We start from the raw sequence: 27,911 nt of genomic DNA on the forward strand, positions 1-27,911 counted from the left end.
AATAAATTTATTGTTTCCTCTGAAATAAACTTAAATACATGTCTTTCATCTGATTCTAGGTCCTAACAAAATGATCCATGAACAAGGCAAAGCATCATGTGGGGATGCAAACACAACACACACCCATTGCCACTCTCCACTCCCACACCGTGCAGTGTAGCTCAGCAGTTCTAGAGCTCTCTCCTGCCAAGTAACCATCCCACCTGAAACTCCAGTGCTCCAGGCAGCTGCTGCCAATGAATTGGAGTTGACAGCAAGTTAAAAATCTATTTGCCAGCCCTGGGATCATGGAAAGAGCAAACATTTTTCATATAAATCCAAGTTCGAAATCTTCTCTTTATCACTTGTAAGATCATGGTTACTTAACCTCTTTCTGTTTAATGATACCAAATTTGTAGTTGAAATAATATACGTCTTGCTTGTTACAATTATAATTCAATAAATCGTAGCACATAACTGTGGTGAGAAGGCTATACTTCACCTCCAGAAATGGAGGAGGTATTATATAGAAAGGCGGGAGTAAGTGCAAGTTACTGGGAACACTAGAGTGAGATTTATTGTTGGACTAGAGGAGCAGTTCCCAAAGTGTAGCCCAGATCACCTGTAAACTTGTTAGAAATTGCAAACATCCAGGACCCGGTTGAGACCTACAGATCAGAGACTCTGGGGATAAAGCCTGGCAATCTGTGTTTTAGCCTTCCAAAATTCTGATGCATGCTCTCTAGTTTGCTAGCCACTGCATCAGAGGGGGAAGTGGGAGTGGAGAATAGAAGTGATGAAGTCAGGGGAGAAGGATGATGAATCAGGTGGAAAACAAGAAAGTGCTACCCCTCACAGAGGCTTTGACCATATCAGCACTCCTCACTTTAGCAGAAATTTCCCATAGACAGGATATCAATTTGCCATAAACACAAAGTACAGACCAGACCCAGAGCATACTAACAGAAGATGGGCTTGTATTACAAGGGTGGGTGTGGGGAGAATGTTCCCAGTGTAACCCCAGTCCAAGCAGGCAATAGACTGGACTGCAGTCTCTTTCCTTTGGAAGGGTAGGTAGCCATGGTTCCTAATTGTTTCAAGTGCAGCTTTGAATGAAGGCAAGAAGCTGGCCTAGACACTTCTTCAAGCTTATCCAGCTTGGTGGTTTCATGAACGAATTACATCTGAAAAGCTAAAGGCGAATAGTTGGGCAGTTGGGGAAGAAGGGAGTCAAAGATGTATCAAGAGATTCAACTTTGCCGGGATCTCTCATCTCCATCTATTTAATGCTTTCCCCATTCTAACTGCTTCTGCCAGTGTACGAAACACAGAAGTACTTGCCTGGGGGTAAAAAGTTAAAAAATATTTTTGGCTAGGTGCTGTGGCTCACACCTGTAATCCCAGCACTTTGGGAGGCTGAGGTGGGTGTATCATAAGGTCAAGAGATCGAGACCATCCTGGCCAACATGGTAAAATCCTGTCTCTACTAAAAATACAAAAATTAGCTGGGTGTTATGGCAGGTGCCTGTAGTCTCAACTACTCAGGACGCTGAAGCAGGAGAATCACTTGAACCTGGGAGGTGGAAGTTGCAGTGAGTCGAGATTGTGCCACTGCATTCCAGCCTGGGTGACAGAGTGAGACTCCATCTCAAGAAAAATAAATAAATAAATAATATTTTGAAGGAACTCAGCCAATCCAAAGCTCTTTGAGACCCAGCAGCTTTCAAACCACATCTGCATTTGTAGGCTGTTTCCACAGTTAACCTCTGTAGCAAACCTATGATTGCCTCAGCATCTATTTCTGTTTGAGTCCACCTAATTAGAAACATAACTTACATTTTTATTAAAAATAAAATGCACACTTCCTTTGAAACATATCCATAACTTGCAGATTGTTCTAAAGTGTGTAGACAAGATCTGGGGCCATTACCTTATTAAGGTACAAGACTTTGTTAGAGACTATTAGCCATATTCAGATCCAACATAATTACTTAGCAACTGTCCTGGCATATTTCATACTTTCCCTCAATCACGTGCATAAGTATTATTATCATTCGCATTACGCAGGCCATAGATCGAGGCTCAGACACATGTAGGAACTAGCCCAGAGTTTCACAGCTACTTTAAGTGGACAAGTGCAGACTCTAAACACCAGTCTCCTGACAGAGGCGGTGTTAATCCATGACTAGAAGATTGCCTATGTGTGTGACCTGCTCTTAGTTGAGTTAAAAATGGCATACTCAATTCCCAGCTGATGTATGTGCTGGGATGTGTGTTTTCAATGGAATGTTTCTGCTGCTGAAATTTGTCACCACCTTTCTAAGCTGGTAATTTTTTCGGTTTGTAAGTGAGTCATACACAGACTCATTGCAAGTAAGGCAAACTTACTCTTAAAGTGACCTCAATAGGCCAGGTGCGGTGGCTCACACCTCTGATCCCAGCACTTTGGGAGGCTGAGGCAGGTAAGTCACGAAGTCAGGAGTTCGAGACCAGCCTGGCCACATAGTGAAACCTCGTGTCTGCTAAAAATACAAAAAGTTAACCGGGCATGGTGGTGTATGCCTGTAATCCCAGCTACTCGGGAGACTGAGGCAGGAGAATCGCTTGCACCTGAGAGGCAGAGGTTGCAGCAAGCCAAGAGTGTCCCACTGCACTCCAGTCTGGGCAACAGTATAAGACTCTACCTGAAAAAAAATTAAAAAGTGACCTAAACAATGAAAATGCTGAAAGTAAAGACAGTCATGTTCTTAAAGACAGCTGTGTGAATGGGTTAGGAGATTTTATAGAAAAGTAGCAATTGGTTATTTTTGAAACACTTGTAAAAGTTGCCTTGTAAGAACCAACAAAATTCCTTTTTAAGCTTATTATTGCGATAGACCACTTTTATAGAGATTCTAAGATATCTTACTATTGTTCTTTAAGCATATGGAGTAATTTTATATTTAAAAAAATCAATAATTATTCAAGTCTCTGAACACAAAATAAGTGGAAGTAGGTTTGCTTTAAGAAGAGTTTCCTGCCAGGTGTTGTGGCTCATGCCTGTAATCCCAGCACTTTGGGAGGCCGAGGTGGGTGGATTACTTGAAGTCAGGAGTTGGAAACCATCCTGGCCAACATGGTGAAACCCCATCTCTACTAAAAATTAAAAAAAAATTAGCTGGGCATGGTGGCATGCACCTGTAATGCCAGTTACTCAGGAGGCTGAGGCAGGAGAATCACTGGAACCCAGAGGCGGAGGTTGCAGTGAGTCAAGATCACACCACTGCACTCCAGTCTGGGTGATAGAGGAAGACTTTGCCTAAAATACAAAAATTAAGAAGAGCTTCCAGGGGCCAGGCATGGTGGCTCACACCTATATTCCCAGCACTTTGGGAGGCCGAGGTGAATGGATCACCTGAGGTCAGGAGTTCAAAATCTGCCTGGCCCACATGGAGAAACCCCATCTCTACTAAAAATGTAAAAATTAGCAGGGTGTGGTGGTGTGCGCCTGCAATCTCAGCTACTCTGGAAGCTGAGGCAGGAAAATCGCTTGAATTTGGGAGGCGGAGGTTGTAGTGAGCCAAGATCACACCACTGTATTCCAGCCTGGGTGATAGAGCCGGGGGGTGGGGGGGGAGCGCTTCCAAACAGTGAGGCTGGTTGATGATTAAGAATGGGTTTCCCAGGGAGTTGGTCATCCTTCTGTGAAAAGGATGGACTCAGGGGATGAACTAACTTGCTCTAAAGCTACAGAGCTAGTTTCCGTTTTCAAAACTTACTTCCTCTCCCAAGGTATAGTGTAGTTTCCCGTAATAGAAAAAGAAAAAGAGAAAAAAGAAATGAGAAATAGCACTTATGGAGCTTGTTTTGAGTTCTGGGGTCTTCTGATCCTAATTAACATTCATTCTCTTTATAAACAAGAAAACTGGGCTTGGGGCGTGGCTCGCACCTGTAATCCCAGCACTTTGGGAGGCTGAGGCGGGCGGATGGATCATGAGGTGAAGAGATCAAGACCATCCTGGCCAACATGGTGAAACACTGTCTCTACTAAAAATACAAAAATTAGCTGGGTGTGGTAACGTGTTCCTGTAATCCCAGCTACTCAGGAAGCTGAGGCAGGAGAATCCCTTGAACCTGGAAGCCGAAGGATGCAGTGAGCCGAGATCGCGCCATTGCACTCCAGCCTGGTGACAGAGTGAGAATCGGTCTCAAAAAAAGAAAAGAAAACTGAAGTTGAGACTGCCTAAGTAATTTGACTATGGTTATGGAAATAAATGAAGAAACCAGAAATTTAACTCAGACCTGCTCAATTCTAGGTCGGAAACTGAGGCACAGATAGAGTAAGTGGCCTGTGTAAAGTTGTAAGATCCATATGTGACTGAGGGCATGGAGAGTCACTGTGTGAAATGTTCGGGAAGACACATCTTTTTTTTTCCTTTGAAATGCCTTGATTTATCTTATAAAAGATAACAGTATGGTACTTTTAGAGATTTTTCAGCTTGGGGGATAGAATTTTGTTTTTCTCGGGGGCATCTATATTTGACAGCGATGTATTTGACACTGCTTTCTGGATTTAGCTTGATACAAAATGAAGCAAAACTATACCCATACACTCTGCTCTCTTCTACATTGTGAATGCAGAAGTTAACTTTATGCTTGGGACACGAGAAAGGTCCAAAGTAGAGCCCTTTGTGATTTCAGAGTCAAGAACAGATATTTCTCTCCGATAAGCAATAATCACCACTTTGCCCATCCATCAGAACTGAGGAGGAGAAGACAGGAACCCTTGCACTAACAGATCCCTCTAGATAAATAAAAATATTGATAAAACAAAATCTTTTTTCATGAACATTCCGTCTTTAGAAAGCACTAACAAGTGGATAGAGCACTTGTTAGTTAATAATAAAAAGAATTCTTCAGTGACTACTCAGATGAATGAATATTTTTAAAAGGCATGGAGTATGTAAGGAATGTTAATCCAGCCTCCTTATTCACTCCCCCACACAACTGTAGAGAAACCACTGACTTCTGAATGATGAATGGCCCTAGACTCAACTAGGAGGGAAGAGGACCCCAAGCCCTGTAATTTAGCATCTCTCTTTTAAAATTCCTGGGTGGACTCCTTTTTTGGCTGTAGTTGATGGATGGGCTCAGTTAAATGGCTTTGGATATTATATAAAATGACCATCAAGTGTTTCTCCTTCTACACCACACCCATCTCTTTTCATGCTCTTAATGAAATTCCAGCCTTAGCTGTATGTATATATATATATATATATACATCTTTAGCTATTAAAAAGTTTTATTAGTTAATTTCAAATTAATATCGTACAAGGCTCCAGACCATGGAGGAAAAAAATTCAAGAAGCCAAATTAGTAAATGACAGAGCAGTAATTAGCTTAAATGAGATTTCTTCCAGCCCTTTGCTGGAAGGATGACACAGAAAATCTGAGATTTTTCTGTGGATGACACAGAAAATCTGAGCTTAGAAAATCTCTCTTCTCAGCACGTGGTATTGTGGGGATGCCAGAGATGCATTTCCATAATCATAGTCTTGTTTATTTATTTGGTCTCCTACTGCAGTACTTCACACATGCACCCCACTTCCTGCTCTGTGGCAGCCAAACCCTAATGGCTAACAAGGCAGGCTGCCTAAAGGGTTAAGGCTGCAGCCTTCAGGCCTATAGACATTCCAAAGGTTTGCATACACACTTTCCCCTCTGCAGTCAGTCCTGTCGCTCCAGCTCCTGGAAAGCCTTCAGCACTTGCAGAAGGAGTGTTTCCTACTGGTTATGCGTGGTTTTAACTTGCAGTTCACCAGGTTACATAGCTCAAGAGTCTAAACTTAGCCCTGGATGCTCTTATCTAGAATCTGTCCCTCTTCCCCAGCTGAATTTGTTTCCCCTGCTCTGCCCTGCCCTGGAAATGCCTCAGGGCCTTCTGTAACCTTGCTGCCATCTCCCCACAGGAAGTTAGATGCATCCTCACTGCCTGCATTACTGCACATTTCCCTTGTAACCTTGTTTTTTCCTTCAACTCAAACTTCTACAAACGACACCATCTCTGCTGACCCTGAAATTCTCTAGCCCCTTTATATCAGTATTTCTAACCTGCCATGAGAACAATTATAGAGGGCAAATTGGGGAGAGAAGGTTTGAGAACTCACCTGCACAGCAGCAAGGATCAGACACTGGATGGGGCTGCCCGCAAACTTCCCAGGGACTGTCTGCAGCCAAGTCTCTTGGCCTTAAAGGGACAGGGCGCTTTTCACCATATAAGGAAGACAATTTCACTTGACTGCTTCGGGACCTGTTTGGGCAAAGCAGCTCCTTCTCTTGACATTGCCTGCCAGGCTTCAGCCTTTTGAAGAAATATGGAGCCTGACAATTCACAAGGATCTGCACATAATAGGCAATTTAATAATTCCAAATAAGGGGCCATGCATGGTGGCTCACGCCTGTAATCCCAGCAGTTTGGAAGGCCGAGGCTGGCGGATCACCTGAGGTCAGGAGTTTGAGACCAGCCTGGCCAGTATGGTGAAACCTAGTACCCAGTCTCTACTGAAAATATTAATATAAGCCAGGTGTGGTGGCGGTCACCTGTAATCCCAGCTACTCAAGGAGTCTGAGGCAGGAGAATTGCTTGAACCCAGCAGGCAAAGGTTGCAATGAGTCAAGATCATACCATCGTACTCCAGCCTGGGCAACAGAAAAAAAAAATCCTGGATAAGGCACAAGAAAGATATTTGGTGGGCTGTTTTTAAAGGCCAGAAAATGCTTTATGTGGGGCTTATTCTCTTACAAAAAGACTTTCTGGCAACTGTGAAGTCTTCCTCAATTATATGAAAGGGCTTCTGCTTCTATTTCAGGTTTGGCTTCCTTGAAACAAATGATCTTGCTCACCTCAAAGAGGAGGGGCAGTTTGCCCCCTTCTTCCTGACTCCGAGACAAGAGAGAGAAGACTAGAGTGGTAAAGCCGGTGGTGTGAGATTTGGGTTATTGTAAGATACATTAGCACTGCAGCCCGAAAACGGTGAAGTGGAGATGATTTTGCTTTTTCAGCAGGTAGAGAGCCCTTCCGAAACAGATGAACATGCAGAGTTCTCAATGGAGGCCCTTTACCAGCCTCATCTACTCCTGAGCACACCTCTTGGAGTCCCTTGGCTAAAGACCACAGATGAAGTTTGAGGGTTCCTTTTACCTTCCAGCTGGCATAGACGAGGATGTGCTTTAGCAAGAGCAAACATTTTCTGCTGATAATATTCAAATACAAATCTGTCCTGTTGATTTGGGGATGGATTAAAAGTAATTATAAAATGTTAGATTCTAAGAAGACAGAATAACCTAATTTGGTCATCACTTGGATGGTAATATACTTCTTTCTTTGCTGCCAACTGGATATTGGCTTTGAAAATGCTTCGATGTCTGCCAGGTGGCTCTAGCCAGCACATACTCTTTTTTTTTTTTGAGACAGAGTTTCAGTCTTGTTGCCCAGGCTGGAGTGCAATGGTGCAATCTCAGCTCACTACAACCTCTGCCTCCTGGGTTCAAGCAATTCTCTTGCCTCAGACTCCTGAGTGAGTAGCTGGGATTACAGGCATGTGCCACCACGCCTGGCTAATTTTGTATTTTTAGTAGAGACAGGGTTTCTACATGTTGGTGAAGTTGGTCTCGAACTCTCGACCTCAGGTGATCCACCCACCTCAGCCTCCCAAAGTGTTGGGATTACAGGTGTGAGCCACTGCACCTGGCACCAACACCTACTCTTTATTGCTTAGCTTACTATGCCTAATATCTAATGTCTGTATCACAGATTTGGGTTTTTTTTTTAGACAGAGTCTTGCTGTGTTGCCCAGGCTGGAGTGCAATGGCACAATCTCGGCTCACTGCAAACTCTGCCTATTGGGTTCAAGAGATTCTCCTGCCTCAGCCTCATAAGTAGCTGGGATTACAGGCACCCACCACCAAGCATGGCTAATTTTTTTGTATTTTGTACAGACAGGGTTTCACCATGTTGGCCATGCTGGTGTTGAACTCCTGACCTCAGGTTATCCGCGTGCCTTGACCTTCCAAAGTGCTGGGATTACACGAGTGAGCCACTGCACCCAGCCTGGGATATTTTAAAAATGGAATTTGGCGCCTGATTGTAGAGTCTCATGCTATCTTCACATCTTACTTTCTTGCATAGATTTTGAGTTTTAAAGACAAAGGCCACTCCACGTTCCTCCATCCTCTGATTAACACCTAGCATGGAATGGAACAAGCATGTAGTAGACTGGGAAATCCTTGCTGGGAACCCTGGGTTTTTATATGATGTCTAGATGGTTTTATGAATAAAGTAGGTGTTTACTCAATTATTATTGTTGCTGTTGTCAAATAAATACATGATTTCTTTGCTTTACTCTTTTATGTCAACTAGTAATTTTCATATCATAAAATTTTCTTTAAGTGAAGAGGTCAAAGGAATATCTTTAAAAGGTAATTATTGTGATCACTATTTGATTCAGCAATCTGATTTCTGGGAATTTAATCTAATGAAATAATTAAACAGAAGCAAAACATTATATTAATAGAGCTACTCATTGCATTACTAGCTATAATAGCAAATAACAGGAAATGACTTACGGACTCTAAGGTTATTTCAGACAGCAATAATAACAGCTCATGCTCACTGATTGCTCATCATGCACCAGGCACTGCTCTAAAAGCTTTATGCAGATTGACCAACTGAATCTGTAATCTCACTTAATCTGTCTCAATCCTCATGACAAACCTATGAGGTAGGAATGGTCATCATCCCCATTTTATAGGCCAGAAAAACTAAGGCACAGAGGTTGAAAAATCCCCATTTGGACTGAGGTACTTTGGCACCAGCACTTGTCTTAGCATCATTGTTTGCTTTCATTAGGACTTACAGCGTATTATAATAGGCACTAGGGACATCTTTTCAGTGTTTTATACATTTATTTCCTCTTATTTAATTGGGTAGTACTTAAACAGTATTAGTTAAATATGTTAAACAATGTCGCCGTTTCCTCACATTATTAAGAAGGCTTTTTGTATTTCATCAATAAACAACATTATCTGGAAAAAACAGATAATTTCTCACTACCACCACAATATTATAAAGAGAGTTTTATCTGGAACACATCTACTTCTTTTTCTTTTTCTTTTTCTTTCTTTCTTTCTTTTTTAATCGAAGTCTCACCCTGTCTCCCAGGCTGGATTGATCTCAGCTCACTGCAACCTCTGCCTCCCGGGTTCAAGCAATTCTCCTGCCTCAGCCTCCCAAGTAGCTGGGACTACAGACACACATCACCACACCTAACTGATTTTGTATTTTTAGTAGAGACAGGGTTTTACCCATGCTGGTCTTGAACTCCTGACCTCAGATGATCTGCCTGCCTTGGCCTCCCAAAGTGGTGGTAGTACAGGCGTGAGCCACCACACCCTGCCTTAACACATTTACTTTTGATGACTAAACCTGATAGCTCCAAAACCCCCTGGACTGACTGCCAGGAATAATTCTGCTTCTAACTGTCTCCCACTGATTTCCCCAGGGATCCAGGGCCTCTCAGAGGTCACCTAAGCTTTCCCAAGGCAGGTTTGTTCCCTCTACCCTGCTGCTACTACTGCAAGTGACTTTCACAAGGTGCTCTGAACCTAACCTTCCTCTGCTGGTGTCCACTGCAGCTAACCCATCCCAGCCTCACTGGGAAAGAAAGGGAAAGTGGAGCTCCTCTTTCGTTTCTCCAACCAATGTGAGACAGATTCTCCCCTTTATCTCATGAGACAGCTGATACCAGAATAAAACTTCACAAGGCATTACTGGAAGTTGGAAGTGAGTGGGGGAGAAGTAGTATAGCACATCCTAGACTGGCCTTAGGGTCCCTGTGAAGATGGTTATCTGCCTCATTCTCCATCCATTTTCCTTCAGGTGTCAAGAGAATTTCTACCTCTTGGGGCTTGGACAATATTGGCCACCTACCCAAAGAGAGGAGAAAGATAATCCCTGACATAAATGTAAGGCCCACTTCCTTAGTCTTTATCCCCTGCCCAGGTGTGATCAACTCCCAGAATGATAGTGAAAAGATCCGTTTCCTTCTAGGAGGTACTCATCTACCCACCCACAGGCATATGGTCTGTCCGTAAGGCACTGGCAAGATAATCACAGCATGATCAGACATCATGCAGCTTACATATTTCAAACGTGCTCTGGGGAGGTAACAATGGGTGCAGATTTATTAAAGTTACTCTGAAATTACAGATTGCCTTTTTTAAAAAAAGGACAGAATTTTTAGGCCGGGTGAGGTGACTCACACCAGTAATCCCAGCACTTTGGGAGGCTGAGGTGGGTGGATCACAAGGTTAAGAGATTGAGACCATCCAGGACAACATGGTGAAACCCTGTCTCTATGAGAAATACAAAACATCAGCTGGGCATGTGGCATCTGCCTGTAATCTTGGCTACTCAGGAGGCTAAGGCCGAAGAATCACTTGAACCTGGAAGTCAGAGGTTGCAGTGAACCGAGATCTCACCACTGCATTCCAGCCTGGGGACAGAGTGAGACTCTATCTCAAAACAACAACAACAGCAACAACAAACCAAAAAAACCCAGGAGTTTAAAATTGGATGATGTTATGGCTGTGACAAAAATATATATATATATATTGGAGCCTAAGGGAGAAAACCAGGAATCATCTGAACACCCATATAGGGGGAGAACCGACCAGAGCATGAGGCAGCGTAGGTATACTGAATAGGGCTTACTAATTTGTTGACGGTGATGAAGGCTTTGCTAGCAGCCCTTTGTTTCATACAAAAGTATAGGCATGGAACCAAGCCTATATTCCCTATGTGTTGGCCACACTTTGCCTTTTTCCCCAGACCCACGCTAGCAAAGGAAATCAAAGTCCAACCTAACCACTTCCTCTAGGAAACTTGATTCATCCTATAAGTAACATCCCTCAATCCTCCAAGCCCTTTATTGCTATACTTAAGCACTTAAAAAACTGGAATAAATATGTTAATAAATATTACTGATATTTGGGGCTTCATTTTCCAACCCTTGTGAGTTTATGCACCTTCTTAGGGTGGGAATTTATTCAGTCATTTGATAAGATTTACAATAAGCTGGGCTCTTCAGAACCCTGGAGATACAGCAGTGGAAAAAAATAGGCAAAAATCCTGATGCTCATGGAGTTTATGTTCTTGTAGGAGGCAGACCAGTAAATAAATAAAGAAGAAAATGTCAGGCAGTAATAAATTCTGTGATGAAGATAAAATAGGATACATGAAAGAGGTGACTGGGTGCTGATTAGGAAAAAACTCAGAATTCTTGAATTTTAAGCTGATCACATTTTTCTTTTCTTTTTTGAGATGGAGTTTCACTCTTGTTGCTCAGGCTAGGGTGCAATGGCGCGATCTTGGCTCACTGCAACCTCCGTCTCCCGTGTTCAAGAGATTCTCCTGTCTTAGTCTCCTGAGTAGGTGGGATTACAGGAACTCGCAATGATGCCCGGTGAATTTTGTATTTTTTTTTTTAGTAGAGCCGAGGTTTCCTCCATGTTGGGCAGGCTGGTCTCGAATTCATGACCTCAGGTGATCAGTCCGCTTCAGCCTCCCAAAGTGCTGGGATTACCAGCATGAGCCACCGTGCCTGGCCACATCTTTCTTTTCAGAAAAGATTCTGCAGCATCTACCAACCAGTTCACCTTGCAAATGATTAGTGCTCAATAAGCATTATAGGATGGTTTAAAAAATATTTTTTTGGAGCCTGACAAAAGTTTCTTTTTCATGGCCTTAACTACATTAGTTCATAGAGGATTTGTTTTTTGATCTCTAAATCAGGTGGTGTCCTCAGTGGGTTTTAATGTAAGCTTCCTCTCCTGTGTTTCCAGCATATTGCCAATTGCCACTTATACAGGTTACATAAAAGCAAATGCAAAAAATAAAGTGATCTCAAATTCCGGTCAAGAAACACCTGCTAAATAGTTGGCATTATCCTTAGACAATCTTCTCTTCAAGCAATTTTGGAAACTCCCTAGTTGTACTTCTATAAAGGTTTGCACCTGGGAAATGGCACAGAGGCTTTTACGAGAAATGCTATTATAAGCCTCTCAGTAGAGCTGAGAGAGAAGAGAGGCTGCAGGGAGCCCTATTTTATAGTACAGTAAGGTTAGCCATTTACTGTTCCCATAAGTTATTTCACTTGCAATAAAGGTCAATGGGCCTTTTTAGGGAGGAGAGCTAGACCCCTGTCTAAAACTGCCATCTTCAGCGGTCAAAAAGACAGGCTGCTTTAGATTCTTCTGGAAAGTGATAGGAGTTTTATTTAGCTGGGAGAGTGGTTCAATATGATCAGCTGATGAGCAAGGCAGTAAGAATTCAGACTTCAGCGTGGAAGACTTAAGCTCTAAGGTAGCTTGACCACAAAGCTAAGCGGGCGTGTCAGGCTGTGGCTCTGCTTATTACCTTCAAGTATGAATTTTGCCAAAAAATGTAATTTTTTTTTTTGAGACGGAGTTTTGCTCTTGTTACCCAGGCTGGAGTGCAATGGCACGATCTCGGCTCACCGCAACCTCCGCCTGCTGGGCAATTCTCCTGCCTCAGCCTCCTGAGTAGCTGGGATTACAGGCATGTGCCACCCTGCCCAGCTAATTTTTTGTATTTTTAGTAGAGACGGGTTTCACCATGTTGATCAAGATGGTCTTGATCTCTTGACCTCGTGATCCACCCGCCTCGGCCTCCCAAAGTGCTGGGATTACAGGCTTGAGCCACCGCGCCCGGCCCAAAAAATGTAACATTTCTGTACTGGGAACTTTTTATGCCTAGACGTCCTGAGAAATTGGTGTCCTAAAAAACAGTGGCTTGTAGCGCACAGAGCTACAAATTCAGTACAGCAGAAGCCGTCCTACTAACAGCTGATTTTCTTTGTCAGCTTCTAAATAATGAAATCAAACTAAGTGAGTATTTGCTTAAAAACTCTGGGCTTCAACATTTGTGTTCAATATCTCCTAAAGGAATTTTGAAAAACTGTATACTTTTCTTCAGTTTTATGTTGTAATCTAAAAATTTTTATCAAAACTTAAATTGTTGCAAAGGGTGTAATGTATGGTCTGTTGTAAATATTGGCTTTCAAAAGTAATACTGTTACTCAGCTTGTTACAATATATCTAATGGAATATAAGTAGTATAGCACCATGACACCCACCATTATCCACTAGGTAACAGGTAGGAGTTTTACATCATTTCTTTTTCCCTTTGAATTCTTATTTCCATTCTTTTTTTCTTTTTTTTGAGACGGAGTTTTGCTCTTGTTACCCAGGCTGGAGTGCAATGGCGTGATCTCGGCTCACCGCAACCTCCGCCTGCTGGGTTCAGGCAATTCTCCTGCCTCAGCCTCCTGAGTAGCTGGGATTACAGGCACGTGCCACCCTGCCCAGCTAATTTTTTGTATTTTTAGTAGAGATGGGGTTTCACCATGTTGACCAGGATAGTCTCTATCTCGACCTCGTGATCCACCCACCTCGGCCTCCCAAAGTGCTGGGTTACAGGCATGAGCCACCGCGCCCAGACTTATTTCCATTCTTTTACAGAATTTTATCCTAATCAAAGATCTTTCTCTGCTTAGGAGTATTTAAATATTACCTTAGTATAATTTTATCTTAGTTTTCTATAATAAATATAAAGTGAAATTACAATTTGTTTCTTTCCTGTGACCCTTGGCTCTGTTAAAAGACAATGCATCTGGATGGGGCTGTCATTGCAATTGTTGCTGGTAGTACGTGTGGCAGAGACAGTGCTCTGTGCTCACCACACCCTTTTTCTTCCTGAACATCCAGGAAATTTATATTTCATGGTTTTCCACTGAAAGACTGGGCAGAAATGAAGTCTTGTTTCCTATCCTAAGCAGTTAAAAGTGGATTGAGGCCCAGTGCGGTCGCTCATGCCTGTAATCCCAGCACTTTGAAAGGCCGAGGTGTACCCATAACTTGAGGCCAGGAGTTCAAGACCTGGCTAACATGATGAAACCCTGTCTCTACTAAAAATACAAAATTTAGCTGGGTGTAGTGGCATGCGCCTGTAGTCCCAGCTACTCAGGAGGCTGAGGCAGGAGAATCGCTTGAACCCAGAGGCGAAGATTGCAGTGAGCTGCGATGGTACCACTGCACTCCAGCCTGGGCAACAGAGGGAGAAAAAGAAAAGAAAAGAAAAGTTGATTGAGTTTCTCTGTCTCTCTCTCTCTCATCTTTCCAGTTGGAACTAGAAACTCTGGTTGTAGAGATACAAGATGGAAGCAGAACTATCTTGGTCACTCTTTGAAGAGAGTCCCCAAGAAGGTCTCCTCATCTGCATCAAACTGTGAGGTAAATGAGCAATCAAGTTTGTTGTGTTAAACCATTGAAGTTTTAGGTTTATTTATTACAGTTAGGTAACTTCTACTGTCCTGATGATTATAGGGCATAACTGATCAAAACAATATAAATATATTACAACTTTAGACAGATAATTAGTAAGAATAAAAAAAATCAAATTCTTAAAATGCATCTCAATAAAAACATTGAGAAATCTTGTTTGTGTAGATGGACATGAAGGCAGCTATAGCAGTGTCACTCAATTCCCATTGAGTTATAATGCACAAGGTGATTTATAAGAATTTTTTTTTTTAAGAGACAGGGTTTCACCATGTTGGTCAGGCTGGTCTAGAACTCCTGACCTCGTGATCCACCCACCTCAGCCTCCCAAAGTGCTGGGATTACAGGTGTGAGCCACCACGCCCAGCCAAGAAAAAATTTTTAATAATCCATCAACTGACAATTGAATTATCTTCTTTAAATTTTATTGAAGGCCAAGATTTAGCAACCACTTGACTTGCAAAGGAATTTTTTTACCCAGGGATTAGAGTCATTCTTTTTCTTGACATCCTCTCCAGTATTTCAAATTATCATTTGTTTGGAGCTCCAGAGTGCTTTATACCCCATTGCAAATCACCATAGCAAAATTTGGTAAAATGGGAGCAAAATAGTGGAAAAAGGAGGTGGGTAAAAATTTCTCAGGCAGTCAATTTTATGAACAAGTTATGTGAAATTCGAAATCCATAAATTAATTCCCTAAAAACTATCTATGTCTGTATACCTTTTGAAAGTCTATGAATGCCCTGGGGAAAAAGATCCTGGTGTAGGGAAGAGGGAGAGGAGTCAGGAGCTGCAGTGTCTTCTGACCTAATAGTCCTTTGGCTTCAGACCTTCACCCAAACCCTGGTCCATCCTTCCCCGCCCCTCTCCTAACTCACATTAGCGTCCAGCAAAAAAGGTCCTTATCATGATTAAAATATGTAACATATAAGGAGTTATTTTTAAATCAATGAGAAAAACAAAGAAAGATGAGCAAATGATATGAAAAAGGAATCAACAAGAGAAGAAATACAAATGGTCAATCTCTGTAGAAAATCTTAAAACTCACTCAGAAATTATAGTTAGGCAACTTAAGACAATGAAATACCATTTTGAAAATCAAATTGGGAAAAATACATGAACCTCTAGTGGTGGTTGGAAGGAAAATAAACTGGTTCAACTCTTCCAGGTAGCAATTTGGCAATATGCATCAAAGTCTTAAAACATGTATAAAATTGAGCTAGCAATCCCAATTCTAAGAATTATTCTAAAAAATTATGAATATGGAAAATGAAGATTCAACCTCAAGCTTCATCACAGTGTTTTGGCCAAGGTTCTTTTGGTTGTATTAGGTTGCAAAGTATCTTTCATTTGCAATGCCTCCTCTCTACTGCTTTTGCTGGGTCTCTTAGTTAAAATTCTTGATTGATATGGACTGATTGCTTGCTGAGTGCCAGTAGATTGGCCTCATCCTTTCAGCTGTTTGTCTGGGAGAAGAGGTATCTTATCATGTAGAGGGCTGCTTCTTCCAGGTACTGCATGGGGTTGGGGCTGGGTTCTGCATAATAAACAGGAAGTGAAATAAACATAGCATATCTAAAGTGACGATGAACAGAACGAATTTAAAATTCTGACCTAGTATGTGAAGCAAACTGACATCATGCAGTGAGACAGTCACTAAAAACGTGCTTATAGAAAACGACCTAAAAACATGGGAATAGACTTGTGATACTTTTCTATTTCTAGAGAAAACACAGAAACATTGCAAAAGAGAATATATAGTATAATTTCATTTAAAAATTATTATATTTATAAAGAATCAATATATAGCAAAACTGTACTAATAGAAATATATGGATGGTGAGCTTACCAGCTATTATTAAATTCTTATCTTTATGAAACCATTATTTTCCTAATTAATTGCAGTTAATATGTTTAAGTATTTTGATAAGAAAAACAACATTAAGATTCAGCAAGAGTTCTCCAATCTCTAAGAGGACTGAAAAGAAACAAAGTGGAACTCAAATTTTGGATGAACTATTAATAATTAGGTTCTGCTCAGGGATTCAGACAACAGGCTGCAAAACACCTACCCAGCTCCTGGAAGCACTGAGCACACGTAGGCTCTGCTCAACAGCTACAGCAGGCTCCAATGGCTATAGGAACCGGAGGAAAAGATGTCATAGAGACGAGTCCCCACATCTACTCTTCCTGCTCCCCACTTTTCTCCAGAAATTCTAAAGCCCTTCAGCTATACTTTGTGATTTCTATAGGAAGTCATGTAGTTTAGGGCAAAGAAAATTGGATTCAGAACCAGAGGATTCAAATCTGTTCTAATACTTTACTAATCTTCACGAAGCCACTAAATCTCTTTGAGCCTCAGTAAAATGGAGAAAATAATAGGCAACTTGTTCATTCATATGGTTGTTTCAACAATTTAATGAGACAATATGTGAAAGCATGTGAAAAAATGATATGCATACAAGCACACATGCGTATCTCTCACACACTATACAGACACACACACACAAACACACACATGCACAAACCCAAAATATTGTGTCTCAAATGTATATATTAAGCAACTGGGGAAATAAAAATTAGAAACTTAAATCCTTGATTGGACCTTGACTAAATGTAAATGAAATTATAGAACCTGTGGATTTGATGAGATGCCTTGAGAAGGAAATGTCTTATTGACTTGAGTACTTTGAGAAGTGCCGATTATTACTCTCTCTATAAGACAGAAGAGAAGACTTTCTGTCAGTGCCAAGCTGACTCAGATTCAGAAGAGGATGAACAGGACTCAGAGGAGGTTTGATTAAAACTGGAAGAAACAAGAGGGTGCAGAACTGGAGGAAGAGGCTGAGTGCTGTGGCCTTGCTGGTGGGAGAGAAGGTACAAGAAGAGACTACTCTAGTGGATGATCCCTTTCAGATGAAAACAGGTGGTATGGTATCCACCATAGTTTCCTAAAGAAACTAAAGGAAAGGGGCAAAGATAAAATCAGCAAAGAGGAAGACCCTGGGGACATTGTTTTCTGCAGAAACCAACCGAAGGGATGAGGATGCAGACATAATAAAGTACATTGAGACAGAGCTAAAGAGGAAAGAGATTATGGAACAGGAGGAACAGAAAGTCAAGCTGAAGAACACAGAGGACTGCCTTTATGAACTTCAAGAAAACATTTGTGTTTCTTTAGCAAAGAAGACAGAAGAGATGCTTTCCAGACAGATGCTGAGTGGCACCTCCAAGATGGACCTCAGCATCGATGCTAAAATAAAAAATAGTATCATTTCCATGGAGGCTGCCAAAGCCCATCTGGGGAAAGAGCAGTAGAACAAGAAGAGAGACAGTGATACATCCTTCATACCTACCAATGTGGCTGTGAATTATTTGCTGCACAACAGATATTTTTTCTTTTTTTTCTTTTTAAAGAGAGTCTCACTCACTGTGTTGCCAGGCTAGAGTGCAGTGGCCTGATCTTGGCTCCCTGCAACCTCCACCTCCTGGGTTCAAGTGATTCTCCTGCCTCAGCCTCCTGTGTAGATGGGACTACAGGCGCCCACCACCACACCTGACTAATTTTTGTATTTGTAATAAAGACAGAGTTTCACCATGTTGGCCAGGATGTTCTCAATCTCCTGACCTTGGGATCTGCCTGCCTTGGCCTCCCCACCTGTAAGCCGCTGCGCCCAGCCCCGATTTTTATCACGAGGAGCTCAACAGCCTCATATACAGAAACAAAGAAGAGCCTTGAAAGCAGGTGATGGGGAGAAGCCAGAGCCCGAGTGGTCCTTTCCAACTGGCAAGCATCCTGTTAATGAGAAGGCCTCTGATGACCATCGCTATGAGAAGTTCAAGAAGATGAAGGTGGTACTGAGATGTGTAGAAGGGGATGTAAATACCAGTTCTTTCTCCCTCCATCCCTCTCATGGAAAAATGCTTCCTGGATAGATACATGCTCATTTGCCAGTAGATAGTTCCAAAAGCAAACTATCTTACTCCTGCTGTTTACCTGATGGATTTTTTCAAGCACTAAATTTGTAACTTTTTGAAATAAAACAATGCATAGATTTCCTATTTAAAAGCAAACTCCATTCTTGTGGGCACTAAATCTTGTTTGTAAATGTATTGGCTTTCTCTTAACATTTGTTCTTGGTCCAGAAGAAACAACTATGTGTCCATGGTATGCTATTAATAATACCCTTTCAATTGTGCTTTTATCATTACATATGCAATCATGTCTTCTACTTTCACATTAATACATTCTTCATTGTTTAGAGTGGGCTCAGTTGATAGCAGAAAATACTAGAATATCAGTATTCAAAGGAATATTGGTATTTTCTAACCTTTACAGTTTTTTATTAAGAAAGAAAAAGCAGGCCGGGCGCGGTGGCTCACGCCTGTAATCCCAGCACTTTGAGAGGCCGAGGCGGGTGGATCATGAGGTCAAGAGATCGAGACCATCTTGGTCAACATGGTGAGATCCCGTCTCTACTAAAGATACAAAAAATTAGCTGGGCATGGTGGCGCGTGCCTGTAATCCCAGCTACTCGGGAGGCTGAGGCAGGAGAATTGCCTGAACCCAGGAGGCAGAGGTTGCGGTGAGCCGAGATTGTGCCATTGCACTCCAGACTGGGTAACGAGCAAAACTCCGTCTCAGAAAAAAAGAAAGAAAGAAAGAAAAAGCAAAACTATATATATTTTTATCTCTTTTTGAATTTAGTTATTAAATACAAAATGAATTTTTAAAATGAAAGTTAAAGAATGTTTACTTTCTGGTGATAACAGGAGCTAAATAGGTTGGGCGTGGTGGCTCATACCTGTAATCCCAGCACTTTGGGAGGCCAAGGCGGGCTAATCATCTGAGGTCAGGAGTTTGAGAATAGTCTGGCCAACATGGCAAACCCCATCTTTACTAAAAACACGAAAATTAGCTGGGTGGGTAGCAGGCCCTTGTAATCCTAGCTACTTGGGAGGTGGAGGCAGGAGGATCACTGGAACCCAGGAGGCACAGGTTGCAGTGAGCTGAGATAGTGCCACTGCACTCCAGCCTGGGCAGCAGAGTAAGACTCTGCCTCAAAAAAAGAAAAAAGAAAAAAAAAGGAAATAAGAGCAAAATAAACGAGAAGCCTTGCTGAAAGATAAGATAGGGGAACAAAGGTCTTATTTAAATTTAAATATTTGACTATAGTGTTTAGAATATAATAAATTACAGCTACTTTCTTTTTATGTTTACTGAGAAGGGGAAGATGTTCTCTAAGTTATTCAATTTTTTTTTTTTTTTTGAGACAGAATCTCGCTCTGTCACCTAGACTGGAATGCAGTGGTGCAATCTTGGTTCACTGCAACCTTGGCCTCCTGGGTTCAAGCGATTCTCCTGCATCAGCCTCCCAAGTAGCTGGGACTACAGGTAACTGCCACCACCCCTAGCTAATTTTTGTATTTTTAGTAGAGACGGAGTTTCACCATGTTGGCCAGGATGGTCTCAAACTCCTGACCTCAAGTGATCTGGCCACCTCGGCCTCCCAGTGTTGAGATTACAGGCATGAGCCACTGTGCCCGGCCAGTTATTCAAATATTAACAGTAAGTGTGACATTAGCCACAAACTCTGAGATTACCACAAAGCTTATAAAACACCTGATACAGAACATTGTATTTGTTTACTTGGCTATAAAATACATTATAAGAAATTCCCTTTGCTCCCAGCTGAATGTGAGCTATCCATTTTGGAAAGGTCACCTATTCCTCAGTCACTAAACTCACCAGCCAAATTACCCCCCAACCATACATATTGGCTAGGTTATTTTATTAGTCCAACACCTTGGGTCTAGCTTTCTCTGTGTAGACTCCCTGAATCAAAGGATGCTTCCAGAGATTCAACTTCTAACACAGGGAAGCCTGACTTATCTCATGTTATTCTAGGTTACATGTGGGAAGTGGTAGTGGGCAGAGAAAAAGAAGATAAACTAAATTTTATTATATGCATTTATGTGTTGTTGAAATATTATTTTATCAAGAATTTACTATCTTTGTAATAATAAATACCTTTGTCAGTGCTTTGAATATAGCACAACACTATAGACATTGTTATTCATATTTGACCCGGAGCCGGGGGTCGGGCTTCATGTCTTCCTCCATGCACTGAAGTGAACCAAAAGCACCCTCCAGTTACTTGTTCTGAAGCTGAATCTGTTCACAGATACATTTTCTCTCCCTTTTCCCTCCCCTTCATTTCCTTCCCTGCCTCTCTTTTCCCCTTCCCACCTCCCTCCTCTCCCCTCCCCTTCCCTCCTCTCCCCTCCCCTTCCCTCCTCTCCTCTCCTCTTCCCTTCTTTTTCCTTTTCCTGATTCTTTTTTTTTAAAAACAGAGTCTTGTTCCATCACTCAGGTTAGAGAGTGGTGGCATAATCATAGTTCACTGCAGCCTTCAGCTCCTGGCCTCAAGCAATTCTCTCGACTCAGCCTCCGGAATAGCTGGGACCTCAGGCGTGCCACCGTGACCTACTAATTAAAAAAATATATTTTGTTTTAGTGGCAGGGTCTCTCTACATTGTTCAGGCTGGTCTTGACTCCTGGGCTCAAGCGATCCTCCTGCCTCAGCCTCCCAAAATGTTAGGATTGCAGGCATGAACAACCAGACTTGGCCACAGATGCATTTTCCTGATATCTACATTATTGGCCTGCCTATCCATTAATTTAAAAAAAATTGAATTAATTGCCAGCATTAAAAAGCTCAGCTGATCTTTGCCTAAAAATACAATAAAGTTAATAAAATGAATTTTTACTTTGTATACATTCTGCATATTGCCACTCCCTGCCCCCAGAGGCTGGGCAGCTAAAAGGGACATTTCTAAGCGGGGCATTCCGATGTGATTTAGCTTTAACTTTGACCAAGGAGATGCATTCAAGTAAGATTTAAAAGGCAGCAGTCCTGGCTGCTCCTGGCGGCAGGCATGATCAGATCAAGCCCACTTTGGGGTTTTTTGTAGCAGTGTTCCTGCCACCAGCTTTGTAAGGGTCAAAAGGTGGATGGTGTCAGCAGCATCTTTAAGCTGCTGTTATTTTTGTTGTTAGCGTGGCCCTGGTTGGTGAAGCATGGCTCTGGAACCAGCAGCAGCAACAGCAGCAATATCTTCCTAATCTCCAAGTTGTTCCCAGATCAAATTGCTCAGGGGGAAGCTTACTGATTTCCGGGCCTCTGACTCAGGCAGGGTTGGCAGCCTCCTTCAAGGCCGTCTCTTCATTGTTCCCTGTCAGCAAGTCCTGGAGGCCTGGCCTCAACACATTGTAAGCACCTAATTCCCTGTGTTGAAGACCTTTGCCCTTTATGCTTAAAATAGCTAGAGTGGTTTCTGTTTTCTGTAATAGAACTCTAATACACAGGAAAAATAAGAGACCTAGTAACATCTGGCCCCATTTCAGTTCTGGTAACAATAGACTGGTTATGAGCAGTAGGCTCTAGGCTGCCTAGTCCCTGCCACACCTGACTGTACTCCCGAAAATGAAGACCATTTGTCAAATGCTATTTGATTATTGTATTTGTAGTATGTTTGTTTTTAACAGACTTCCATTTCTTTTCATTATTTTATCTTCTTGCACTCTGTAGGGATTTGAGTTTGAAACCCCAATAATACCCGAAGCTTGGTGGAAAACTTTTATTTTAAATTTCTTAAAGAATGTAATTCTTGGCCGGGCATGATGGATCACGCCTGTAATCCCAACACTTTGGGAGGCCGAGGTAGGAGGATCACCTGAGGTTAGGAATTCAAGACCAGCCTGACCAACATGGAGAAACCCTGTCTCTACTAAAAATAAAAAATTAGCCAGGCATGGTGGCATATGCCTGTAAGCCCAGCTACTCAGGAGGCTGAGGCAGAAGAATTGCTTGAACCCGGGAGGCGGAGTTTGTAGTGAACTGAGTTCCCGCCTTTGCACTCCAGCCTGGGCAACAAGAGCAAAACTCCGTCTCAAAAAAAAAAAAAAAAAATGTAATTCTTTTATTTTGAACATACTCCAAAATGTCCCCTAATTAAAGCTGGAAAACTGTACACCTAAACTGCATTATTTAGGTCCCGGTTAGAACCGTTTTTTACTGAACAATGAAACTAATGTTATTGATCCTAAGGGTGTTGTTAACTTTGTGTGTTACCTCTGTGGGGACGCAACAAAGAGATTTCTTTCCAGTCAATTTTTATCTTATTATCACTTAATAGGTCACATTTGCTTTTTGCATTGGCTGTTAGAAAGGTAGGGCCAGAGGCTATTTGAAGGGCTGACTTCTCACACTGTACATGGCTTTATTTAGGCTTTTTCTTTTTTAACATGTAATTTATTTATTTATTTATTTTTCTTTCCTTCTTAATCTACTTTAGGTTCTGTGGTACCTGTGCAGACTGTGTAGGATTGTTATGTAGGTATACACGTGCCATGGTGGCTGTGTATTCTGTTTTTCTCTTTAGAAGATTTATTCATATTTAAAAAAATTCCATTGTGCTTTTTTTCTTTTAGTTTTACAGTTTCCGATCTTACATTTAAGACCCATTTTGAATTTCTTTCTTTCTTTTTTTTTTTTTGAGATGAACTCTCGCTCTTGTTGCCTAGGCTATAGTGCAGTGGTGCGATCTTGGCTCACTTCAACCTCTCCCTCCTGGGTTCAAGTGATTCTCCTGCTTCAGCCTCCTGAATAGCTGGGATTACAGGTGGCTGCCACCATGCCCAGCCACCATGTCCAGCTAATTTTTGTGCTTTTTTTTATTTTTAGTAGAGACAGGGTTTTGCCATGTTGGCCAGGCTGATCTTGAACTCCTGACCTCAGGTAATCCACCCACCTTGGCCTCCCGAAGTGCTGGGATTACAGGTGTGAGCCACCGTGCCCAGCAAGTTGATTTCTTTACATTTAATTTTTATTTCTTATTGACAAATAATTATATATTTATGAGGCAAATATGATGTCATACTACATGTATACATTGTGGAATAAACAAAGTAGACTAATTAACATCCCCTCACATACTTATCATTTCTTTGTGGTAAGAACATTTGAAATCCACTTTCAGGAATTTTGAAATATACAATACATTATTTTACCTAGAGTCACCTTGTGCAATAGATCATCAGAATGCATCCCTCCATCTAACTGAAACTTTGTACCTTTGACTAACATTTCCCTTTGCTATGCTCGCTGCCCTCCCCTCCCTCACCAGCCTCTGGTACCAGAGAGATCATGCAGTATTTGTCTTTCTGTGCTTGGCTTATTTCACTTAGCAGAATGTTCTCTGGATTCCATTATGTTGTCTCAAACGACAAAATTTTGTTCTTTTTAAAGGCTGCATGTTATTTCATTGGGTATATATAGCACATTAAAAAAAAAAAGCGACTCATCTGTGGTTGGTCACTTAGGTTGGTTCCATATCTTGGCTGTTATGAATAGAGCTGTAGTGAACATGGAAGTGTGGACATCTCTTCAACATACAGACTTCTTTCTTTTGGAAGTATACCCAGCAGTGAGATTGCCAGATCATATGGTAATACTATTTTTAGTTTTTGGAGGAATCTCCGTGTTGTTTTCCCAAATGACTGTACTACCAATTTACATTCCCACCAATAGTGTGCAAGGGTTTCCTTTCTCCACATCTTTGCCAGTGCTTATATCTCATCTTTCTGATAATAACCATTCTACCAGGTGTGTGGTTTTTACTGTACTATGTTTAGTACACTATTCAATCTTGTAACAAGATGGAGAATAAACATTTTAATCAACTGCCTTCACTTCCCCTGCTCTATTCCTTTGATTGTTTCTAATAGATATCTGTTCCTTAGCTCTCTTTGCCTTCCTGTGCTCAAGCATGCATTTCCTTCAGTGTCTTAACAGACCAAAGCTATTCATGTATGTGTTTGGGATTTTGCAGTCTAACCAATATTCTAAAGATATGGCCAAGTCGAAGAGTGAGGAATTTTTGGCAAAAATCGATTTGTTTGGTGATTATTGCTAAGAATCGAAGGAGTTATAGATTTCTTTGTAAATCAAATGGAACACTCAGTCTTTTTTGGAAGCAAATAATTATACTTCTTTTGATTACATAAGACTGAGAAATATCCAACATCTGATCCTAAGCTAAACTTTTTCCTTTTTTAATTAAATATTTTATTTTGAGATAATTATAATTCACATGCTATTGTAAGAATAATACAAGGGCTCTTGTATACCGTTACCCAGTTTCCCCTAAGGATATACCTTACAAAACTAAAACAGTGTCACAGCTAGGATGTTGATATAGATACAGTCAAGATACAGAATATTTTCATCCTTATAAGAATCCCTCATGTCACTCTTTTATTGCCATATCCCCTTCCCCACCAACCCCATCCCTTTTTCAATCCCTGGTAACCACTAATATTTTCTTCATTTGTATACTTTTTAAATTTCGAGAATGAGCCAGTCTCTTTGGCTGGCATAAATATTCATCACCAGTAAATATGCTGCACTTGCCAGCACCCTTCCTCCACTGTGATCCATTATTTGCTCTTCTCTAACCTACTCTATGCCTGAGAAAGCTGACCTGTGAGGATCACATCAGCCAGGCTCCCTGTTCTCTGGCTTCCAACTGGGTTCAGCTATTGGAGGAACTGGCAGAAAATGGAGGGAGTGGGAGAAGAGAGATGTAAGAGTATTCAGCCCTCTGTGCACCTTCCCCTTTCAATTCCTTGTCATGATTCGGGCACTGGCTCCATTAGCTGTGCTGGAAGATTGCAGCTCCAGTTAGGTGGTCCTACTTCCATGGCTTGAGGTTCTCTCTAGACTCAGGTAACTTGGTTCATTTCCTTTTCAGTCTGAAAGTGACAGCTCTCCACTCTTGCTAGTTCCTGTGTACCTCACCATCTCAGATTGGTTTCCCTAATCCTGCCCATACCTCTATAAATCTGTGAAGGTCTCATAAAACCTTTCTCAACCAAACTCTTTCAGTGGGCTGTTGGTGCCTGCCAAGCCCTCACTGATACAGTGATTGTAAGGATTAATTTAAAAACATCTGCCCCTTGTTTAGCTTTTAAGAGAAAGAAGCTTTCATTCATGCCCATTTCGATTCATCTATGCAACTTTAAAAAAATTTATCCTCTCTCTTTTCCTCTGTCCATCCCGCTTCGTCTTATCTTCTGGAGCACTGACCTCACTCCAAATGCAAAATCTAAGCAATTTAAGCTTTCTCCTAAGGGACTTCCAACTTAGCCTTTTATCTTACCATATTCCTTCCTTGGCCTTGAAGCAAAGGGTGCAACAAGTAATCTCTGGAGACTCATCTTAAATATAGGACCTATTTGTCTCACCACAATTGCCTACATTTGAAGTGAGTGCATAGGTTATATGTTGAACTCTTATTTGCAACCTCCGCCTCCCAGGTTCAAGTGATTCTCCTGCCTCAGTCTCCTGAGTAGCCAGGATTACAGGCACCCACCGTGGTTTCACTACGTTGGCCAGGCTGGTCTCAAACTCCTGACCTCAGGTGATCCACCCACCTCGGCCTCCCAGAGTGCTGAGATTACAGGTGTAAGCCACAGCACCCGACCTTTGTGTTGAACTCTTGAGCTTCCTTCTCTGTGCTTTTCCTTCTCCTCTTTGCCAGAATAGATCCAGCCCTTTTCTGTCTCCTGACTCAGGGGTTTTGGGAAGACTCAGACCCACTTTGTGTCAGGCCCTGTTCTAGCCTTCGCCATCAGAGACACTGGCTTTGTATTCTGGAAGACAGGGAGAGACAGAGACATTTTGAAAAGAGGGAAGAAGAGTAGAAAGAGAGAAGGAAGTGGGAGGGAGAGAGATAAGAAGAAAGAGGAAGAGGAGAAGAAAAACCAGAGAGGAGAGAGTGTATCAGATGAGAAAAGAGACAGAAACCTTGGCCAGGTGAGTTGCCCGCTGTCAAGGGGTGAAGCTATCTTGGAAAATGAATTTATCAGGCACCACCTTGATGAACTGAAAATTAAAGGGGGAAAAAGGAATCTAATAATAATTGATATTGCATTCGTCAATCTAGAACAATTCTTTGATCTATGAAAAAATGTTCCTGATCTAGGTAAGAGTAGTATTTAATTAGATTCAAAGAAAAATGAAAAATCATGGGACTTTGTTTATAACAGATCTGTGGACTATGGTTCATACTACTTACTATTAATGATTTGATGCTCCCAGCCTTAATGCTGAGATTTTTAGGATCCAAGAATGGACTGTTTTGTAGTTTAAAAGGTTCTTGTTCTATTTTCTTTTGAGATGAAGTTTTGCTCTTGTTGCCCAGGATGGAGTGCAATGGCATGATCTCAGCTCACTGCAGCCTCCGCCTCCCAGGTTCAAGCAATTCTCCTGCCTCAGACTCCCAAGTAGCTAGGATTATAAGCATGCACCATTATGCCCAGCTACATTTGTATTTTTAGTAGAGATGGGGTTTCTCCATGTTGGTGAGGCTGGTCTTGATCTCCTGACCTCAGGTAATCTGCCTGCCTTGGCCTCCCAAAGTGCTGGTATTACAGGAATGAGCCACCATTTCTGGCCTCTTGTTCTATTTTCAATAAATAATTTGTCATTGTCACTTCATGTCCATTTATGAATTATCACAAAATTTAATAAATGCTACATATTTGCTTGGGCTAATCATTTTGTATTCCTTATTTCATTTATCTTAGTAAGAACCCTGTGGAATATATATTTTCCTAATTTTGCTGATAAGAACCTTTAGGTGCTGAGAGCTTACATAACTTACCTAAGGACACACAACTCATATGTAGAAGGTATGGTATTCAGTTCTATCTTTTAATGATTATACCATATTGCCTTTTGATGAGGCATATTTTATTCTCTACCTGGAAATGAGAAGACTGTTCCTTCCAATGATCTTGATTGTTCTTCTCTTTACTCCTGGGTAGCTTCACAGGTGGCACAAGAACACCTATTGATAGAAGGAATAGCAGAATAGCCCCTCCACCCATGCTGTTTGTAGTGCTCTTTCAAGCTATGGTTAGTATCTCAGCCACATAGCTCCTTACACATCCTTTGGATCCCTGATTAAGAGTCATATCCTTAAGAGAGGCATCCTCATATCCATCCTGCTACTGAACTCCAACAGTTCTGGGCAGTCTTCTGATGTTGACCATCTTCTCCACCAAACCTCTTCCCTGAGTGACCTCAGGTCAGGTTCTTCTTTCCCCCATCCCTGACTCCAAGTGCTGTTCTGTCTCGATATCTGCCAGCTTTCCTTGGGGGGTTGCTTAGGTCTTGGCCCTTTGTCTAGAAAGCTGACCTCTTTCTATGTCATGATCTCTGGGCCCCCTCAAGATGCTGCTTTGGTTCTCAAAAGCATGCTTCAGAGTCACAAAGTTAAACATGTACCATTTATTCTCTTTCATTCTCAATGTACCCATCCTAGTTTCCTTGAGACAAAGTGGTCACATACAAAGAAGATGGAAAAGAAAAACACAAAATTAATTTTTGAAAATGTTGTAATGTTGGTCAGGTGCATTGACTCACACCTGTAATCCCAGCACTTTGGGAGGCCGAGGTGGGTGGATC

General features: G+C 41.6%; 1 protein-coding gene and 1 pseudogene across 3 annotated transcripts in view; one reads left to right on the forward strand and one right to left on the reverse strand.

Moving 5' to 3' along the window:
- Positions 1–18,414, forward strand: part of LOC103788746 (splicing factor C9orf78-like) — a 29,477-nt pseudogene extending 11,063 nt beyond the window's left edge.
- Positions 1–27,911, reverse strand: part of SCHIP1 (schwannomin interacting protein 1) — a 610,058-nt gene that overhangs the window by 157,276 nt on the left and 424,871 nt on the right. The window contains exon 1 of one of the 3 annotated variants that reach the window (XM_035277729.3): positions 6,126–6,183. The exons of the other annotated variants lie outside the window; for them this stretch is intronic. The gene's annotated coding sequence lies outside the window, so the exon portion shown is untranslated. Of the gene's footprint in view, positions 1–6,125; positions 6,184–27,911 lie in introns of those variants that run through there. 3 annotated transcript variants of the gene reach the window in all.

Source organism: Callithrix jacchus, chromosome 17 (genome assembly GCF_049354715.1).
Source record: "Callithrix jacchus isolate 240 chromosome 17, calJac240_pri, whole genome shotgun sequence".
NCBI classification, from domain to species: Eukaryota; Metazoa; Chordata; class Mammalia; order Primates; family Cebidae; genus Callithrix; species Callithrix jacchus.